General features: G+C 40.5%; 6 non-coding genes across 6 annotated transcripts; all 6 read right to left on the bottom strand.

The window, feature by feature from the left end:
• Nucleotides 1-2,800: 2,800 nt before the first annotated feature.
• Nucleotides 2,801-2,882, bottom strand: TRNAS-AGA (transfer RNA serine (anticodon AGA)). Its single transcript has one exon. It is a non-coding gene; the product is annotated as a tRNA-Ser (tRNA).
• Nucleotides 2,883-6,823: 3,941 nt separating this feature from the next.
• On the bottom strand, nt 6,824-6,905 carry TRNAS-AGA (transfer RNA serine (anticodon AGA)). The gene has a single exon. It is a non-coding gene; the product is annotated as a tRNA-Ser (tRNA).
• A 3,941-nt stretch (nt 6,906-10,846) lies between these two features.
• On the bottom strand, nt 10,847-10,928 carry TRNAS-AGA (transfer RNA serine (anticodon AGA)). The gene has a single exon. It is a non-coding gene; the product is annotated as a tRNA-Ser (tRNA).
• A 2,588-nt stretch (nt 10,929-13,516) lies between these two features.
• TRNAH-GUG (transfer RNA histidin (anticodon GUG)) lies at nt 13,517-13,588 on the bottom strand. The gene has a single exon. It is a non-coding gene; the product is annotated as a tRNA-His (tRNA).
• Nucleotides 13,589-14,869: 1,281 nt separating this feature from the next.
• TRNAS-AGA (transfer RNA serine (anticodon AGA)) lies at nt 14,870-14,951 on the bottom strand. Its single transcript has one exon. It is a non-coding gene; the product is annotated as a tRNA-Ser (tRNA).
• A 3,930-nt stretch (nt 14,952-18,881) lies between these two features.
• TRNAS-AGA (transfer RNA serine (anticodon AGA)) lies at nt 18,882-18,963 on the bottom strand. Its single transcript has one exon. It is a non-coding gene; the product is annotated as a tRNA-Ser (tRNA).
• Between the last annotated feature and the right edge of the window lie 129 nt (nt 18,964-19,092).

Here is a 19,092-nt window from a genome sequence, read left to right as displayed (position 1 = left end):
ACTTTTGCTGATCAAATTACCAATGTTATCCTATGGAAGGAAATTCACTTAGCAGGTAAGTGGGGTTATGGTTACGTTTTCTAGGTCAGTGTTGGATCCTAGATCCAGCACTACTGTAGCACCTGTAAGCAGTTGAGAAACTGCGTTTAAGTTATACAGGCGATTTTTAAGGAATATTTACATGTTTGCAAAATCGACACTTAGAAGAAATTTCACAGAAAAACAGTCAATGGTTTCCTATGGAAGAAAATTCAAGTTACGGGTAAAGTACGTTCTCGTTACTTTTGTAATCCAGTGCTGGGCTCCTAGGCTCAGTACTGGGACATCTATCTAAAACAGGTAAACAATTACGTTTTCACAGTTGGTACGATTTTTAAAGAATATTTGTAAGTTTCAAAAATCGACACTTAGAAAATTTTCAGCAAAAAGCAGGCAATGATATCCCATGGAAGGAAATTCGAGTTACTGGTAAGTACGGTTAAAATTACTTTTCAGGGTCAGTACTGAGCTCCAAGATGCAGCACTGAGGTCTCTCCTGATAACAGGTGAGTAAATCAGAATTCGTTGTTCGGCTGATTTTAGATGAATATTTTAAAGTTCCAAAACTCCACACCACTTAGAAGAATTTTCAAGTGAAACCACTCAATGTTAGCCTATGGAAGAAAAGTGAGTTATCGGCTTTTAGGTAAGTACTCGACTGGCAGAGTTATGGTTCTGGGCATAGACTCAGGGGTCTCCCAGGGGAGTCCCAGCCTACTTGCCAAGCCTTAAACTCCCCTTTTATTACATATAATTTACACCTAAGGTAGGCCCTAGGTAGTCCTAGGTGCATGATGCTATGTAAGTAAAAAATAAGATATGTACTTTGGTGGTTCGCGTGTCCTGTAAGTACCAAACAGTCTATTTCATTTTTCACTACTGTGAGGTCTACCCCTCTCATAGGTTAGCTCTGTGTATTCCCCTATACTTTTAATTTGGTAATTCCATATCGGAGAGGAGTAGCTTTATTTATTTATTGAAAATCCTACTTACTGGTGAGGTTGGATTTAACTTTACTATTTTAGAAATGCCACTTTTAGAGAGTGAACATGTCTCTGCACTTACTGCTCTATTTGCCTGAAACCTGGCCCCAATACACGTCTGGATTGGGCTGGGTGACAGCAAAATTTGTGCCTTCCCTCTAGAGAGCCACAACATAGGTCACTCAACTGCACCTGGGGGGTGAGCTCCGCTCCCCCTCCACCCCCAATAGGTTCAAGAACGATAATTTATGTAAGTAAATACATTATAGCTACAGCTTATAATCATGCGAGTTTAAATCATTTGTTGTTAGATGGTTTAAATATTTGAAAGGATCTGTTTTTAATAGACATTTTACAAAAACCACTGGTACATTTGCTAATTCTGTAAAATTAACACCCAACTGCTGTGACATTGCCAACCACAATGCCGTGACTCGGATTCGAGCCAAGGTTGCTGCTGCCACAACGCAGAGTACTAACCACTATACGATCACGGCGAGCTACTTGGGCTCAACGACATACAGTGACATGGAGAATTTATAATTCGGAACACTCAGGGCTGTTCCTGTGATAGGCTGGATGTATTCATAGCTTCCTCATTCCTCATTCAGAGGCTGCGTCTCCTCAGTGGTTGATAGGCTGAAACCGTTTCCTGGCCGCCTGCTTGTGAAATGCCAGGAGTCAAAGATCACACATTACACTTGCGGACCTGTGATGGGACACCAATGCAGAGAAACCCACCTGGCACAGACCTTCTATTCTGTCTATTAGACCTGCATCTTCCCTGCACCTTTCAAGCCATTTGTATGTGAAGCAAGAAAGAGTTAGAGAGTGATCCAACTACACTTTTATAGGGAGGATGTCGCCGTGAGCTCCTCCCAGCTAATCACACGAACAGCAGAAAAGCAAGATAAATACACAGTTGAGGGGTGGGCTGCATGGTTATGTTTTTGAGTAAATATTGAAACTGACCTCAGTGGCTCATTAGCAGAGCTGCGGCTAATGACTGGTGCCAAATCATGATGAAGCAAGCACCATGGCTCGTAGGGGACCCACAACACGCTTTTCTTAGCTCACTGAATTAAAGTATAAACTTCCGCCGTGTGTGAGTGGTAAAGGCTTGTTAATATAGTTCCTTTTCCAATTCAAGTCTGACAACAAGAGGCAGGAACCATGTGGCTTCGGAAGCTCAGGAAAGTAGCCACCAACCACAGAGAAAGAGAGAACTGGCAGTATGAGAGGTGGAGAAAACAGAAGCGGGAGCAAGGAGCTCAAATGAGATTGATGGCGTTTAAATAGAGCGCGTAAAGGAACAGTTACACAGCTAAGAAATGGGAAAGACAGACTAGGGAAAAAAACACAGAAAGAGCCTGTACATGAAATTCTCTTCCTGGGACAGCAGGTTAAGAGAAATTACACACGGGGAGGTTAAGCATGTAACACGGGGGAGAATAAAAAAGAAAATGCAGTTTTATGAAGTGTGTTTGCCAATCCAGCCAGCACTTTTGTTCTATTTCTCTCTTTGCGTCTTTTATTGGTAAAGTAACTTTCAAGTGCATGCGCAGGTATGAATGAGAGAGCAACGGTATAATAATTTGAAGCGTTTACACCAGTGCTAAAGTAGGAATGAGGTGTAGCAAAGACATGAAAGAGGTAGCGATAACAAATATATGGCGAGGCAATAGTGACACAAAAATAAGCCACCTATTTATAAAACTGAAATGGAAGAAATACTAAAGGTTAACTTCTGAAATTGTAGACGATAATAAAAAGATACTCGTTGTTGGCAGGATTCGAACATGCGCGGGGATACCCCAATGGATTTCTAGTCCATCGCCTTAACCACTCGGCCACAACAACTTGCTGTAAGCTGCCTACAAATATTTTGTTTGAAAGTTTTGAAGTTTTCCCACATCAAAGTACTGATATTCTGCAATGCGCTTTTTAAAAACAATGTTTTTTTCATCATGCACGTTCTGTCCTAAAAACAAAAATTGCATGAGTATATCTCTGGATCTGTAAAAGGATACGCTTGCATTCAAACTCTCTTGTGGCACTCAAGTTTTTTGGACCCTGTTGCACTCTGTTTTTGCGCTGCTTTTAGTCTACGACCCATATTACAGAAGTCAACCATCTCTGAGTATTTGGGACTCCTTTGTAAGTGCCTTATCTTTAATCCTTGAAAAGCTCTATAATAAAGGGGTCTGTCAAAGATTGCTTGAATGGAAGATAAAAGAAGGCCCACTTGTCTCACCAAATGCAGTAGAGAAACCTGATGTTTTACTCATGTTATCCTTAGTTCAGTGTTTGTTAGACCTGGCATCCTTAAGGTGGCCTACCAGCAACCTTTTTGCTTTTCACCTCACGTTTTGTTGTATCTTTATGTTAGCCTTAGGACTCTAATCACTTTATCACTACTGTGAGAAAGTGGCTCTGTATATACTGTTCCCAAATAGGTACAGTGTGCACAGAGTCCCCAGTCCCCAGAGGTTTGGCAGAGGCTAAAGTTAGATATAACCTTACTCTCTAAAGTGGTAGCTTGCCGAGCAGTAAGGCAGTATCAGAGTACAGTGTAAAACATTTGTTGTACACACTCAGTCAGCAAATGGTCTCACACACTCAAGAACTGAACTCTAGGCCATTGGTTTGCATACAAAAGATATTGTTGTTTTATTTTAGAACCAACAATAGGTATCAAAATATACTTTCTCAGAATGAGATGCTTTAGTTAAATACTTTGCAATAGGCAATTGATTTTTGCAGGTCATAGTTACAGTTTATTGCAATAGGCAACACAATTTGAATCACAATAATACATTGAGCTCAATGGGAATTTTAAGTTATATGCAATTAATTACTTTCAGGATTACTTTTCTAAATCCAGGACTGGATCCTAGATTCAGTCCTGGGACAATTCTTGGAAACAAGTGAGTAAATTCGTTTTAGTTACTGTTGTGATTTTTAAGCAATATTTTGCTATTTTAAAAGTTGACACTTAGAAACTTTTGCTGATCAAATTACCAATGTTATCCTATGGAAGGAAATTCACTTAGCAGGTAAGTGGGGTTATGGTTACGTTTTCTAGGTCAGTGTTGGATCCTAGATCCAGCACTACTGTACCACCTGTAAGCAGTTGAGAAACTGCGTTTAAGTTATACAGGCGATTTTTAAGGAATATTTACATGTTTGCAAAATCGACACTTAGAAGAAATTTCACAGAAAAACAGTCAATGGTTTCCTATGGAAGAAAATTCAAGTTACGGGTAAAGTACGTTCTCGTTACTTTTGTAATCCAGTGCTGGGCTCCTAGGCTCAGTACTGGGACATCTATCTAAAACAGGTAAACAATTACGTTTTCACAGTTGGTACGATTTTTAAAGAATATTTGTAAGTTTCAAAAATCGACACTTAGAAAATTTTCAGCAAAAAGCAGGCAATGATATCCCATGGAAGGAAATTCGAGTTACTGGTAAGTACGGTTAAAATTACTTTTCAGGGTCAGTACCGAGCTCCAAGATGCAGCACTGAGGTCTCTCCTGATAACAGGTGAGTAAATCAGAATTCGTTGTTCGGCTGATTTTAGATGAATATTTTAAAGTTCCAAAACTCCACACCACTTAGAAGAATTTCCAAGTGAAACCACTCAATGTTAGCCTATGGAAGAAAAGTGAGTTATCGGCTTTTAGGTAAGTACTCGACTGGCAGAGTTATGGTTCTGGGCATAGACTCAGGGGTCTCCCAGGGGAGTCCCAGCCTACTTGCCAAGCCTTAAACTCCCCTTTTATTACATATAATTTACACCTAAGGTAGGCCCTAGGTAGTCCTAGGTGCATGATGCTATGTAAGTAAAAAATAAGATATGTACTTTGGTGGTTCGCGTGTCCTGTAAGTACCAAACAGTCTATTTCATTTTTCACTACTGTGAGGTCTACCCCTCTCATAGGTTAGCTCTGTGTATTCCCCTATACTTTTAATTTGGTAATTCCATATCGGAGAGGAGTAGCTTTATTTATTTATTGAAAATCCTACTTACTGGTGAGGTTGGATTTAACTTTACTATTTTAGAAATGCCACTTTTAGAGAGTGAACATGTCTCTGCACTTACTGCTCTATTTGCCTGAAACCTGGCCCCAATACACGTCTGGATTGGGCTGGGTGACAGCAAAATTTGTGCCTTCCCTCTAGAGAGCCACAACACAGGTCACTCAACTGCACCTGGGGGGTGAGCTCCGCTCCCCCTCCACCCCCAATAGGTTCAAGAACGATAATTTATGTAAGTAAATACATTATAGCTACAGCTTATAATCATGCGAGTTTAAATCATTTGTTGTTAGATGGTTTAAATATTTGAAAGGATCTGTTTTTAATAGACATTTTACAAAAACCACTGGTACATTTGCTAATTCTGTAAAATTAACACCCAACTGCCGTGACATTGCCAACCACAATGCCGTGACTCGGATTCGAGCCAAGGTTGCTGCTGCCACAACGCAGAGTACTAACCACTATACGATCACGGCGAGCTACTTGGGCTCAACGACATACAGTGACATGGAGAATTTATAATTCGGAACACTCAGGGCTGTTCCTGTGATAGGCTGGATGTATTCATTGCTTCCTCATTCCTCATTCAGAGGCTGCGTCTCCTCAGTGGTTGATAGGCTGAAACCGTTTCCTGGCCGCCTGCTTGTGAAATGCCAGGAGTCAAAGATCACAGATTACACTTGCGGACCTGTGATGGGACACCAATGCAGAGAAACCCACCTGGCACAGACCTTCTATTCTGTCTATTAGACCTGCATCTTCCCTGCACCTTTCAAGCCATTTGTATGTGAAGCAAGAAAGAGTTAGAGAGTGATCCATCTACACTTTTATAGGGAGGATGTCGCCGTGAGCTCCTCCCAGCTAATCACACGAACAGCAGAAAAGCAAGATAAATACACAGTTGAGGGGTGGGCTGCATGGTTATGTTTTTGAGTAAATATTGAAACTGACCTCAGTGGCTCATTAGCAGAGCTGCGGCTAATGACTGGTGCCAAATCATGATGAAGCAAGCACCATGGCTCGTAGGGGACCCACAACACGCTTTTCTTAGCTCACTGAATTAAAGTATAAACTTCCGCCGTGTGTGAGTGGTAAAGGCTTGTTAATATAGTTCCTTTTCCAATTCAAGTCTGACAACAAGAGGCAGGAACCATGTGGCTTCGGAAGCTCAGGAAAGTAGCCACCAACCACAGAGAAAGAGAGAACTGGCAGTATGAGAGGTGGAGAAAACAGAAGCGGGAGCAAGGAGCTCAAATGAGATTGATGGCGTTTAAATAGAGCGCGTAAAGGAACAGTTACACAGCTAAGAAATGGGAAAGACAGACTAGGGAAAAAAACACAGAAAGAGCCTGTACATGAAATTCTCTTCCTGGGACAGCAGGTTAAGAGAAATTACACACGGGGAGGTTAAGCATGTAACACGGGGGAGAATAAAAAAGAAAATGCAGTTTTATGAAGTGTGTTTGCCAATCCAGCCAGCACTTTTGTTCTATTTCTCTCTTTGCGTCTTTTATTGGTAAAGTAACTTTCAAGTGCATGCGCAGGTATGAATGAGAGAGCAACGGTATAATAATTTGAAGCGTTTACACCAGTGCTAAAGTAGGAATGAGGTGTAGCAAAGACATGAAAGAGGTAGCGATAACAAATATATGGAGAGGCAATAGTGACACAAAAATAAGCCACCTATTTATAAAACTGAAATGGAAGAAATACTAAAGGTTAACTTCTGAAATTGTAGACGATAATAAAAAGATACTCGTTGTTGGCAGGATTCGAACATGCGCGGGGATACCCCAATGGATTTCTAGTTCATCGCCTTAACCACTCGGCCACAACAACTTGCTGTAAGCTGCCTACAAATATTTTGTTTGAAAGTTTTGAAGTTTTCCCACATCAAAGTACTGATATTCTGCAATGCGCTTTTTAAAAACAATGTTTTTTTCATCATGCACGTTCTGTCCTAAAAACAAAAATTGCATGAGTATATCTCTGGATCTGTAAAAGGATACGCTTGCATTCAAACTCTCTTGTGGCACTCAAGTTTTTTGGACCCTGTTGCACTCTGTTTTTGCGCTGCTTTTAGTCTACGACCCATATTACAGAAGTCAACCATCTCTGAGTATTTGGGACTCCTTTGTAAGTGCCTTATCTTTAATCCTTGAAAAGCTCTATAATAAAGGGGTCTGTCAAAGATTGCTTGAATGGAAGATAAAAGAAGGCCCACTTGTCTCACCAAATGCAGTAGAGAAACCTGATGTTTTACTCATGTTATCCTTAGTTCAGTGTTTGTTAGACCTGGCATCCTTAAGGTGGCCTACCAGCAACCTTTTTGCTTTTCACCTCACGTTTTGTTGTATCTTTATGTTAGCCTTAGGACTCTAATCACTTTATCACTACTGTGAGAAAGTGGCTCTGTATATACTGTTCCCAAATAGGTACAGTGTGCACAGAGTCCCCAGTCCCCAGAGGTTTGGCAGAGGCTAAAGTTAGATATAACCTTACTCTCTAAAGTGGTAGCTTGCCGAGCAGTAAGGCAGTATCAGAGTACAGTGTAAAACATTTGTTGTACACACTCAGTCAGCAAATGGTCTCACACACTCAAGAACTGAACTCTAGGCCATTGGTTTGCATACAAAAGATATTGTTGTTTTATTTTAGAACCAACAATAGGTATCAAAATATACTTTCTCAGAATGAGATGCTTTAGTTAAATACTTTGCAATAGGCAATTGATTTTTGCAGGTCATAGTTACAGTTTATTGCAATAGGCAACACAATTTGAATCACAATAATACATTGAGCTCAATGGGAATTTTAAGTTATATGCAATTAATTACTTTCAGGATTACTTTTCTAAATCCAGGACTGGATCCTAGATTCAGTCCTGGGACAATTCTTGGAAACAAGTGAGTAAATTCGTTTTAGTTACTGTTGTGATTTTTAAGCAATATTTTGCTATTTTAAAAGTTGACACTTAGAAACTTTTGCTGATCAAATTACCAATGTTATCCTATGGAAGGAAATTCACTTAGCAGGTAAGTGGGGTTATGGTTACGTTTTCTAGGTCAGTGTTGGATCCTAGATCCAGCACTACTGTACCACCTGTAAGCAGTTGAGAAACTGCGTTTAAGTTATACAGGCGATTTTTAAGGAATATTTACATGTTTGCAAAATCGACACTTAGAAGAAATTTCACAGAAAAACAGTCAATGGTTTCCTATGGAAGAAAATTCAAGTTACGGGTAAAGTACGTTCTCGTTACTTTTGTAATCCAGTGCTGGGCTCCTAGGCTCAGTACTGGGACATCTATCTAAAACAGGTAAACAATTACGTTTTCACAGTTGGTACGATTTTTAAAGAATATTTGTAAGTTTCTAAAATCGACACTTAGAAAATTTTCAGCAAAAAGCAGGCAATGATATCCCATGGAAGGAAATTCGAGTTACTGGTAAGTACGGTTAAAATTACTTTTCAGGGTCAGTACCGAGCTCCAAGATGCAGCACTGAGGTCTCTCCTGATAACAGGTGAGTAAATCAGAATTCGTTGTTCGGCTGATTTTAGATGAATATTTTAAAGTTCCAAAACTCCACACCACTTAGAAGAATTTCCAAGTGAAACCACTCAATGTTAGCCTATGGAAGAAAAGTGAGTTATCGGCTTTTAGGTAAGTACTCGACTGGCAGAGTTATGGTTCTGGGCATAGACTCAGGGGTCTCCCAGGGGAGTCCCAGCCTACTTGCCAAGCCTTAAACTCCCCTTTTATTACATATAATTTACACCTAAGGTAGGCCCTAGGTAGTCCTAGGTGCATGATGCTATGTAAGTAAAAAATAAGATATGTACTTTGGTGGTTCGCGTGTCCTGTAAGTACCAAACAGTCTATTTCATTTTTCACTACTGTGAGGTCTACCCCTCTCATAGGTTAGCTCTGTGTATTCCCCTATACTTTTAATTTGGTAATTCCATATCGGAGAGGAGTAGCTTTATTTATTTATTGAAAATCCTACTTACTGGTGAGGTTGGATTTAACTTTACTATTTTAGAAATGCCACTTTTAGAGAGTGAACATGTCTCTGCACTTACTGCTCTATTTGCCTGAAACCTGGCCCCAATACACGTCTGGATTGGGCTGGGTGACAGCAAAATTTGTGCCTTCCCTCTAGAGAGCCACAACACAGGTCACTCAACTGCACCTGGGGGGTGAGCTCCGCTCCCCCTCCACCCCCAATAGGTTCAAGAACGATAATTTATGTAAGTAAATACATTATAGCTACAGCTTATAATCATGCGAGTTTAAATCATTTGTTGTTAGATGGTTTAAATATTTGAAAGGATCTGTTTTTAATAGACATTTTACAAAAACCACTGGTACATTTGCTAATTCTGTAAAATTAACACCCAACTGCCGTGACATTGCCAACCACAATGCCGTGACTCGGATTCGAGCCAAGGTTGCTGCTGCCACAACGCAGAGTACTAACCACTATACGATCACGGCGAGCTACTTGGGCTCAACGACATACAGTGACATGGAGAATTTATAATTCGGAACACTCAGGGCTGTTCCTGTGATAGGCTGGATGTATTCATTGCTTCCTCATTCCTCATTCAGAGGCTGCGTCTCCTCAGTGGTTGATAGGCTGAAACCGTTTCCTGGCCGCCTGCTTGTGAAATGCCAGGAGTCAAAGATCACACATTACACTTGCGGACCTGTGATGGGACACCAATGCAGAGAAACCCACCTGGCACAGACCTTCTATTCTGTCTATTAGACCTGCATCTTCCCTGCACCTTTCAAGCCATTTGTATGTGAAGCAAGAAAGAGTTAGAGAGTGATCCATCTACACTTTTATAGGGAGGATGTCGCCGTGAGCTCCTCCCAGCTAATCACACGAACAGCAGAAAAGCAAGATAAATACACAGTTGAGGGGTGGGCTGCATGGTTATGTTTTTGAGTAAATATTGAAACTGACCTCAGTGGCTCATTAGCAGAGCTGCGGCTAATGACTGGTGCCAAATCATGATGAAGCAAGCACCATGGCTCGTAGGGGACCCACAACACGCTTTTCTTAGCTCACTGAATTAAAGTATAAACTTCCGCCGTGTGTGAGTGGTAAAGGCTTGTTAATATAGTTCCTTTTCCAATTCAAGTCTGACAACAAGAGGCAGGAACCATGTGGCTTCGGAAGCTCAGGAAAGTAGCCACCAACCACAGAGAAAGAGAGAACTGGCAGTATGAGAGGTGGAGAAAACAGAAGCGGGAGCAAGGAGCTCAAATGAGATTGATGGCGTTTAAATAGAGCGCGTAAAGGAACAGTTACACAGCTAAGAAATGGGAAAGACAGACTAGGGAAAAAAACACAGAAAGAGCCTGTACATGAAATTCTCTTCCTGGGACAGCAGGTTAAGAGAAATTACACACGGGGAGGTTAAGCATGTAACACGGGGGAGAATAAAAAAGAAAATGCAGTTTTATGAAGTGTGTTTGCCAATCCAGCCAGCACTTTTGTTCTATTTCTCTCTTTGCGTCTTTTATTGGTAAAGTAACTTTCAAGTGCATGCGCAGGTATGAATGAGAGAGCAACGGTATAATAATTTGAAGCGTTTACACCAGTGCTAAAGTAGGAATGAGGTGTAGCAAAGACATGAAAGAGGTAGCGATAACAAATATATGGAGAGGCAATAGTGACACAAAAATAAGCCACCTATTTATAAAACTGAAATGGAAGAAATACTAAAGGTTAACTTCTGAAATTGTAGACGATAATAAAAAGATACTCGTTGTTGGCAGGATTCGAGCCTGCGCGGGGATACCCCAATGGATTTCTAGTCCATCGCCTTAACCACTCGGCCACAACAACTTGCTGTAAGCTGCCTACAAATATTTTGTTTGAAAGTTTTGAAGTTTTCCCACATCAAAGTACTGATATTCTGCAATGCGCTTTTTAAAAACAATGTTTTTTTCATCATGCACGTTCTGTCCTAAAAACAAAAATTGCATGAGTATATCTCTGGATCTGTAAAAGGATACGCTTGCATTCAAACTCTCTTGTGGCACTCAAGTTTTTTGGACCCTGTTGCACTCTGTTTTTGCGCTGCTTTTAGTCTACGACCCATATTACAGAAGTCAACCATCTCTGAGTATTTGGGACTCCTTTGTAAGTGCCTTATCTTTAATCCTTGAAAAGCTCTATAATAAAGGGGTCTGTCAAAGATTGCTTGAATGGAAGATAAAAGAAGGCCCACTTGTCTCACCAAATGCAGTAGAGAAACCTGATGTTTTACTCATGTTATCCTTAGTTCAGTGTTTGTTAGACCTGGCATCCTTAAGGTGGCCTACCAGCAACCTTTTTGCTTTTCACCTCACGTTTTGTTGTATCTTTATGTTAGCCTTAGGACTCTAATCACTTTATCACTACTGTGAGAAAGTGGCTCTGTATATACTGTTCCCAAATAGGTACAGTGTGCACAGAGTCCCCAGTCCCCAGAGGTTTGGCAGAGGCTAAAGTTAGATATAACCTTACTCTCTAAAGTGGTAGCTTGCCGAGCAGTAAGGCAGTATCAGAGTACAGTGTAAAACATTTGTTGTACACACTCAGTCAGCAAATGGTCTCACACACTCAAGAACTGAACTCTAGGCCATTGGTTTGCATACAAAAGATATTGTTGTTTTATTTTAGAACCAACAATAGGTATCAAAATATACTTTCTCAGAATGAGATGCTTTAGTTAAATACTTTGCAATAGGCAATTGATTTTTGCAGGTCATAGTTACAGTTTATTGCAATAGGCAACACAATTTGAATCACAATAATACATTGAGCTCAATGGGAATTTTAAGTTATATGCAATTCATTACTTTCAGGATTACTTTTCTAAATCCAGGACTGGATCCTAGATTCAGTCCTGGGACAATTCTTGGAAACAAGTGAGTAAATTCGTTTTAGTTACTGTTGTGATTTTTAAGCAATATTTTGCTATTTTAAAAGTTGACACTTAGAAACTTTTGCTGATCAAATTACCAATGTTATCCTATGGAAGGAAATTCACTTAGCAGGTAAGTGGGGTTATGGTTACGTTTTCTAGGTCAGTGTTGGATCCTAGATCCAGCACTACTGTACCACCTGTAAGCAGTTGAGAAACTGCGTTTAAGTTATACAGGCGATTTTTAAGGAATATTTACATGTTTGCAAAATCGACACTTAGAAGAAATTTCACAGAAAAACAGTCAATGGTTTCCTATGGAAGAAAATTCAAGTTACGGGTAAAGTACGTTCTCGTTACTTTTGTAATCCAGTGCTGGGCTCCTAGGCTCAGTACTGGGACATCTATCTAAAACAGGTAAACAATTACGTTTTCACAGTTGGTACGATTTTTAAAGAATATTTGTAAGTTTCAAAAATCGACACTTAGAAAATTTTCAGCAAAAAGCAGGCAATGATATCCCATGGAAGGAAATTCGAGTTACTGGTAAGTACGGTTAAAATTACTTTTCAGGGTCAGTACCGAGCTCCAAGATGCAGCACTGAGGTCTCTCCTGATAACAGGTGAGTAAATCAGAATTCGTTGTTCGGCTGATTTTAGATGAATATTTTAAAGTTCCAAAACTCCATACCACTTAGAAGAATTTCCAAGTGAAACCACTCAATGTTAGCCTATGGAAGAAAAGTGAGTTATCGGCTTTTAGGTAAGTACTCGACTGGCAGAGTTATGGTTCTGGGCATAGACTCAGGGGTCTCCCAGGGGAGTCCCAGCCTACTTGCCAAGCCTTAAACTCCCCTTTTATTACATATAATTTACACCTAAGGTAGGCCCTAGGTAGTCCTAGGTGCATGATGCTATGTAAGTAAAAAATAAGATATGTACTTTGGTGGTTCGCGTGTCCTGTAAGTACCAAACAGTCTATTTCATTTTTCACTACTGTGAGGTCTACCCCTCTCATAGGTTAGCTCTGTGTATTCCCCTATACTTTTAATTTGGTAATTCAATATAGGAGAGGAGTAGCTTTATTTATTTATTGAAAATCCTACTTACTGGTGAGGTTGGATTTAACTTTACTATTTTAGAAATGCCACTTTTAGAGAGTGAACATTTCTCTGCACTTACTGCTCTATTTGCCTGAAACCTGGCCCCAATACACGTCTGGATTGGGCTGGGTGACAGCAAAATTTGTGCCTTCCCTCTAGAGAGGCACAACACAGGTCACTCAAATGCACCTGGGGGGTGAGCTCCGCTCCCCCTCCACCCCCAATAGGTTCAAGAACGATAATTTATGTAAGTAAATACATTATAGTTACAGCTTATAATCATGCGAGTTTAAATCATTTGTTGTTAGATGGTTTAAATATTTGAAAGGATCTGTTTTTAATAGACATTTTACAAAAACCACTGGTACATTTGCTAATTCTGTAAAATTAACACCCAACTGCCGTGACATTGCCAACCACAATGCCGTGACTCGGATTCGAACCGAGGTTGCTGCGGCCACAACGCAGAGTACTAACCACTATACGATCACGGCAAGCTACTTGGGCTCAACGACATACAGTGACATGGAGAATTTATAATTCGGAACACTCAGGGCTGTTCCTGTGATAGGCTGGATGTATTCATTGCTTCCTCATTCCTCATTCAGAGGCTGCGTCTCCTCAGTGGTTGATAGGCTGAAACCGTTTCCTGGCCGCCTGCTTGTGAAATGCCAGGAGTCAAAGATCACACATTACACTTGCGGACCTGTGATGGGACACCAATGCAGAGAAACCCACCTGGCACAGACCTTCTATTCTGTCTATTAGACCTGCATCTTCCCTGCACCTTTCAAGCCATTTGTATGTGAAGTAAGAAAGAGTTAGAGAGTGATGCATCTACACTTTTATAGGGAGGATGTCGCCGTGAGCTCCTCCCAGCTAATCACACGAACAGCAGAAAAGCAAGATAAATACACAGTTGAGGGGTGGGCTGCATGGTTATGTTTTTGAGTAAATATTGAAACTGACCTCAGTGGCTCATTAGCAGAGCTGCGGCTAATGACTGGTGCCAAATCATGATGAAGCAAGCACCATGGCTCGTAGGGGACCCACAACACGCTTTTTTTAGCTCACTGAATTAAAGTATAAACTTCCGCCGTGTGTGAGTGGTAAAGGCTTGTTAATATGGTTCCTTTTCCAATTCAAGTCTGACAACAAGAGGCAGGAACCACGTGGCTTCGGAAGCTCAGGAAAGTAGCCACCAACCACAGAGAAAGAGAGAACTGGCAGTATGAGAGGTGGAGAAAACAGAAGCGGGAGCAAGGAGCTCAAATGAGATTGATGGCGTTTAAATAGAGCGCGTAAAGGAACAGTTACACAGCTAAGAAATGGGAAAGACAGACTAGGGAAAAAAACACAGAAAGAGCCTGTAGATGACATTCTCTTCCTGGGACAGCAGGTTAAGAGAAATTACACATGGGGAGGTTAAGCATGTAACACGGGGGAGAATAAAAAAGAAAATGCAGTTTTATGAAGTGTGTTTGCCAATCCAGCCAGCACTTTTGTTCTATTTCTCTCTTTGCGTCTTTTATTGGTAAAGTAACTTTCAAGTGCATGCGCAGGTATGAATGAGAGAGCAACCGTATAATAATTTGAAGCGTTTACACCAGTGCTAAAGTAGGAATGAGGTGTAGCAAAGACATGAAAGAGGTAACGATAACAAATATGTGGAGAGGCAATAGTGACACAAAAATAAGCCACCTATTTATAAAACTGAAATGGAAGAAATACTAAAGGTTAACTTCTGAAATTGTAGCCGATAATAAAAAGCTTCTCGTTGTTGGCAGGATTCGAACCTGCGCGGGGATACCCCAATGGATTTCTAGTCCATCGCCTTAACCACTCGCCCACAACAACTTGCTGTAAGCTGCCTACAAATATTTTGTTTGAAAGTTTTGAAGTTTTCCCACATCAAAGTACTGATATTCTGCAATGCGCTTTTTAAAAACAATGTTTTTTTCATCATGCACGTTCTGTCCTAAAAACAAAAATTGCATGAGTATATCTCTGGATCTGTAAAAGGATACGCTTGCATTCAAACTCTCGTGTGGCACTCAATTTTTTGGACCCTGTTGCAATCTGTTTTTGCGCTGCTTTTAGTCTACGACCCATATTACAGAAGTCAACCATCTCTGAGTATTTGGGACTCCTTTGTAAGTGCCTTATCTTTAATCCTTGAAAAGCTCTATAATAAAGGGGTCTGTCAAAGATTGCTTGAATGGAAGATAAAAGAAGGCCCACTTGTCTCACCAAATGCAGTAGAATAACCTGATGTTTTACTCATGTTATCCTTAGTTCAGTTTTTGTTAGACCTGGCATCCTTAAGGTGGCCTACCAGCAACCTTTTTGCTTTTCACCTCACGTTTTGCTGTATCTTTATGTTGGCCTTAGGACTCTAATCACTTTATCACTACTGAGAAAAAGTGGCTCTGTATATACTGTTCCCAAATAGGTACAGTGTGCACAGAGTCCCCAGTCCCCAGAGGTTTGGCAGAGGCTAAAGTTAGATATAACCTTACTCTCTAAAGTGGTAGCTTGCCGAGCAGTAAGGCAGTATCAGAGTACAGTGTAAAACATTTGTTGTACACACTCAGTCAGCAAATGGTCTCACACACTCAAGAACTGAACTCTAGGCCATTGGTTTGCATACAAAAGATATTGTTGTTTTATTTTAGAACCAACAATAGGTATCAAAATATACTTTCTCAGAATGAGATGCTTTAGTTAAATACTTTGCAATAGGCAATTGACTTTTGCAGGTCATAGTTACAGTTTATTGCAATAGGCAACACAATTTGAATCACAATAATACATTGAGCTCAATGGGAATTTTAAGTTATATGCAATTAATTACTTTCAGGATTACTTTTCTAAATCCAGGACTGGATCCTAGATTCAGTCCTGGGACAGTTCTTGGAAACAAGTGAGTAAATTCGTTTTAGTTACTGTTGTGATTTTTAAGCAATATTTTGCTATTTTAAAAGTTGACACTTAGAAACTTTTGCTGATCAAAATACCAACGTTATCCTATGGAAGGAAATTCACTTAGCAGGTAAGTGGGATTATGGTTACTTTTTCTAGGTCAGTGTTGGATCCTAGATCCAGCACTACTGTACCACCTGTAAGCAGTTGAGAAACTGCGTTTAAGTTATACAGGCGATTTTTAAGGAATATTTACATGTTTGCAAAATCGACACTTAGAAGAAATTTCACAGAAAAACAGTCAATGGTTTCCTATGGAAGAAAATTCAAGTTACGGGTAAAGTACGTTCTCGTTACTTTTGTAATCCAGTGCTGGGCTCCTAGGCTCAGTACTGGGACATCTATCTAAAACAGGTAAACAATTACGTTTTCACAGTTGGTACGATTTTTAAAGAATATTTGTAAGTTTCAAAAATCGACACTTAGAAAATTTTCAGCAAAAAGCAGGCAATGATATCCCATGAAAGGAAATTCGAGTTACTGGTAAGTACGGTTAAAATTACTTTTCAGGGTCAGTACTGAGCTCCAAGATGCAGCACTGAGGTCTCTCCTGATAACAGGTGAGTAAATCAGAATTCGTTGTTCGGCTGATTTTAGATGAATATTTTAAAGTTCCAAAACTCCACACCACTTAGAAGAATTTCCAAGTGAAACCACTCAATGTTAGCCTATGGAAGAAAAGTGAGTTATCGGCTTTTAGGTAAGTACTCGACTGGCAGAGTTATGGTTCTGGGCATAGACTCAGGGGTCTCCCAGGGGAGTCCCAGCCTACTTGCCAAGCCTTAAACTCCCCTTTTATTACATATAATTTACACCTAAGGTAGGTCCTAGGTGCATGATGCTATGTAAGTAAAAAATAAGATATGTACTTTGGTGGTTCGCGTGTCCTGTAAGTACCAAACAGTCTATTTCATTTTTCACTACTGTGAGGTCTACCCCTCTCATAGGTTAGCTCTGTGTATTCCCCTATACTTTTTATTTGGTAATTCCATATCGGAGAGGAGTAGGTTTATTTATTTATTGAAAATCCTACTTACTGGTGAGGTTGGATTTAACTTTACTATTTTAGAAATGCCACTTTTAGAGAGTGAACATGTCTCTGCACTTACTGCTCTATTTGCCTGAAACCTGGCCCCAATACACGTCTGGATTGGGCTGGGTGACAGCAAAATGTGTGCCTTCCCTCTAGAGAGCCACAACACAGGTCACTCAACTGCACCTGGGGGGTGAGCTCCGCTCCCCCTCCACCCCCAATAGGTTCAAGAACGATAATTTATGTAAGTAAATACATTATAGCTACAGCTTATAATCATGCGAGTTTAAATCATTTGTTGTTAGATGGTTTAAATATTTGAAAGGATCTGTTTTTAATAGACATTTTACAAAAACCACTGGTACATTTGCTAATTCTGTAAAATTAACACCCAACTGCCGTGACATTGCCAACCACAATGCCGTGACTCAGATTCGAACCGAGGTTGCTGCGGCCACAACGCAGAGTACTAACCACTATACGATCACGGCAAGCTACTTGGGCTCAACGACATACAGTGACATGGAGAATTTATAATTCGGAACACTCAGGGCTGTTCCTGTGATAGGCTGGATGTATTCATTGCTTCCTCATTCCTCATTCAGAGGCTGCGTCTCCTCAGTGGTTGATAGGCTGAAACCGTTTCCTGGCCGCCTGCTTGTGAAATGCCAGGAGTCAAAGATCACACATTACACTTGCGGACCTGTGATGGGACACCAATGCAGAGAAACCCACCTGGCACAGACCTTCTATTCTGTCTATTAGACCTGCATCTTCCCTGCACCTTTCAAGCCATTTGTATGTGAAGCAAGAAAGAGTTAGAGAGTGATCCATCTACACTTTTATAGGGAGGATGTCGCCGTGATCTCCTCCCAGCTAATCACACGAACAGCAGAAAAGCAAGATAAATACACAGTTGAGGGGTGGGCTGCATGGTTATGTTTTTGAGTAAATATTGAAACTGACCTCAGTGGCTCATTAGCAGAGCTGCGGCTAATGACTGGTGCCAAATCATGATGAAGCAAGCACCATGGCTCGTAGGGGACCCACAACACGCTTTTCTTAGCTCACTGAATTAAAGTATAAACTTCCGCCGTGTGTGAGTGGTAAAGGCTTGTTAATATGGTTCCTTTTCCAATTCAAGTCTGACAACAAGAGGCAGGAACCACGTGGCTTCGGAAGCTCAGGAAAGTAGCCACCAACCACAGAGAAAGAGAGAACTGGCAGTATGAGAGGTGGAGAAAACAGAAGCGGGAGCAAGGAGCTCAAATGAGATTGATGGCGTTTAAATAGAGCGCGTAAAGGAACAGTTACACAGCTAAGAAATGGGAAAGACAGACTAGGGAAAAAAACACAGAAAGAGCCTGTAGATGAAATTCTCTTCCTGGGACAGCAGGTTAAGAGAAATTACACATGGGGAGGTTAAGCATGTAACACGGGGGAGAATAAAAAAGAAAATGCAGTTTTATGAAGTGTGTTTGCCAATCCAGCCAGCACTTTTGTTCTATTTCTCTCTTTGCGTCTTTTATTGGTAAAGTAACTTTCAAGTGCATGCGCAGGTATGAATGAGAGAGCAACCGTATAATAATTTGAAGCGTTTACACCAGTGCTAAAGTAGGAATGAGGTGTAGCAAAGACATGAAAGAGGTAGCGATAACAAATATGTGGAGAGGCAATAGTGACACAAAAATAAGCCACCTATTTATAAAACTGAAATGGAAGAAATACTAAAGGTTAACTTCTGAAATTGTAGCCGATAATAAAAAGATTCTCGTTGTTGGCAGGATTCGAACCTGCGCGGGGATACCCCAATGGATTTCTAGTCCATCGCCTTAACCACTCGGCCACAACAACTTGCTGTAAGCTGCCTACAAATATTTTGTTTGAAAGTTTTGAAGTTTTCCCACATCAAAGTACTGATATTCTGCAATGCGCTTTTTAAAAACAATGTTTTTTTCATCATGCACGTTCTGTCCTAAAAAC

Source organism: Triturus cristatus, chromosome 12 (assembly GCF_964204655.1).
Source record: "Triturus cristatus chromosome 12, aTriCri1.1, whole genome shotgun sequence".
NCBI lineage: Eukaryota > Metazoa > Chordata > Amphibia > Caudata > Salamandridae > Triturus > Triturus cristatus.
This window is presented reverse-complemented; position numbering and strand designations above follow the sequence as displayed.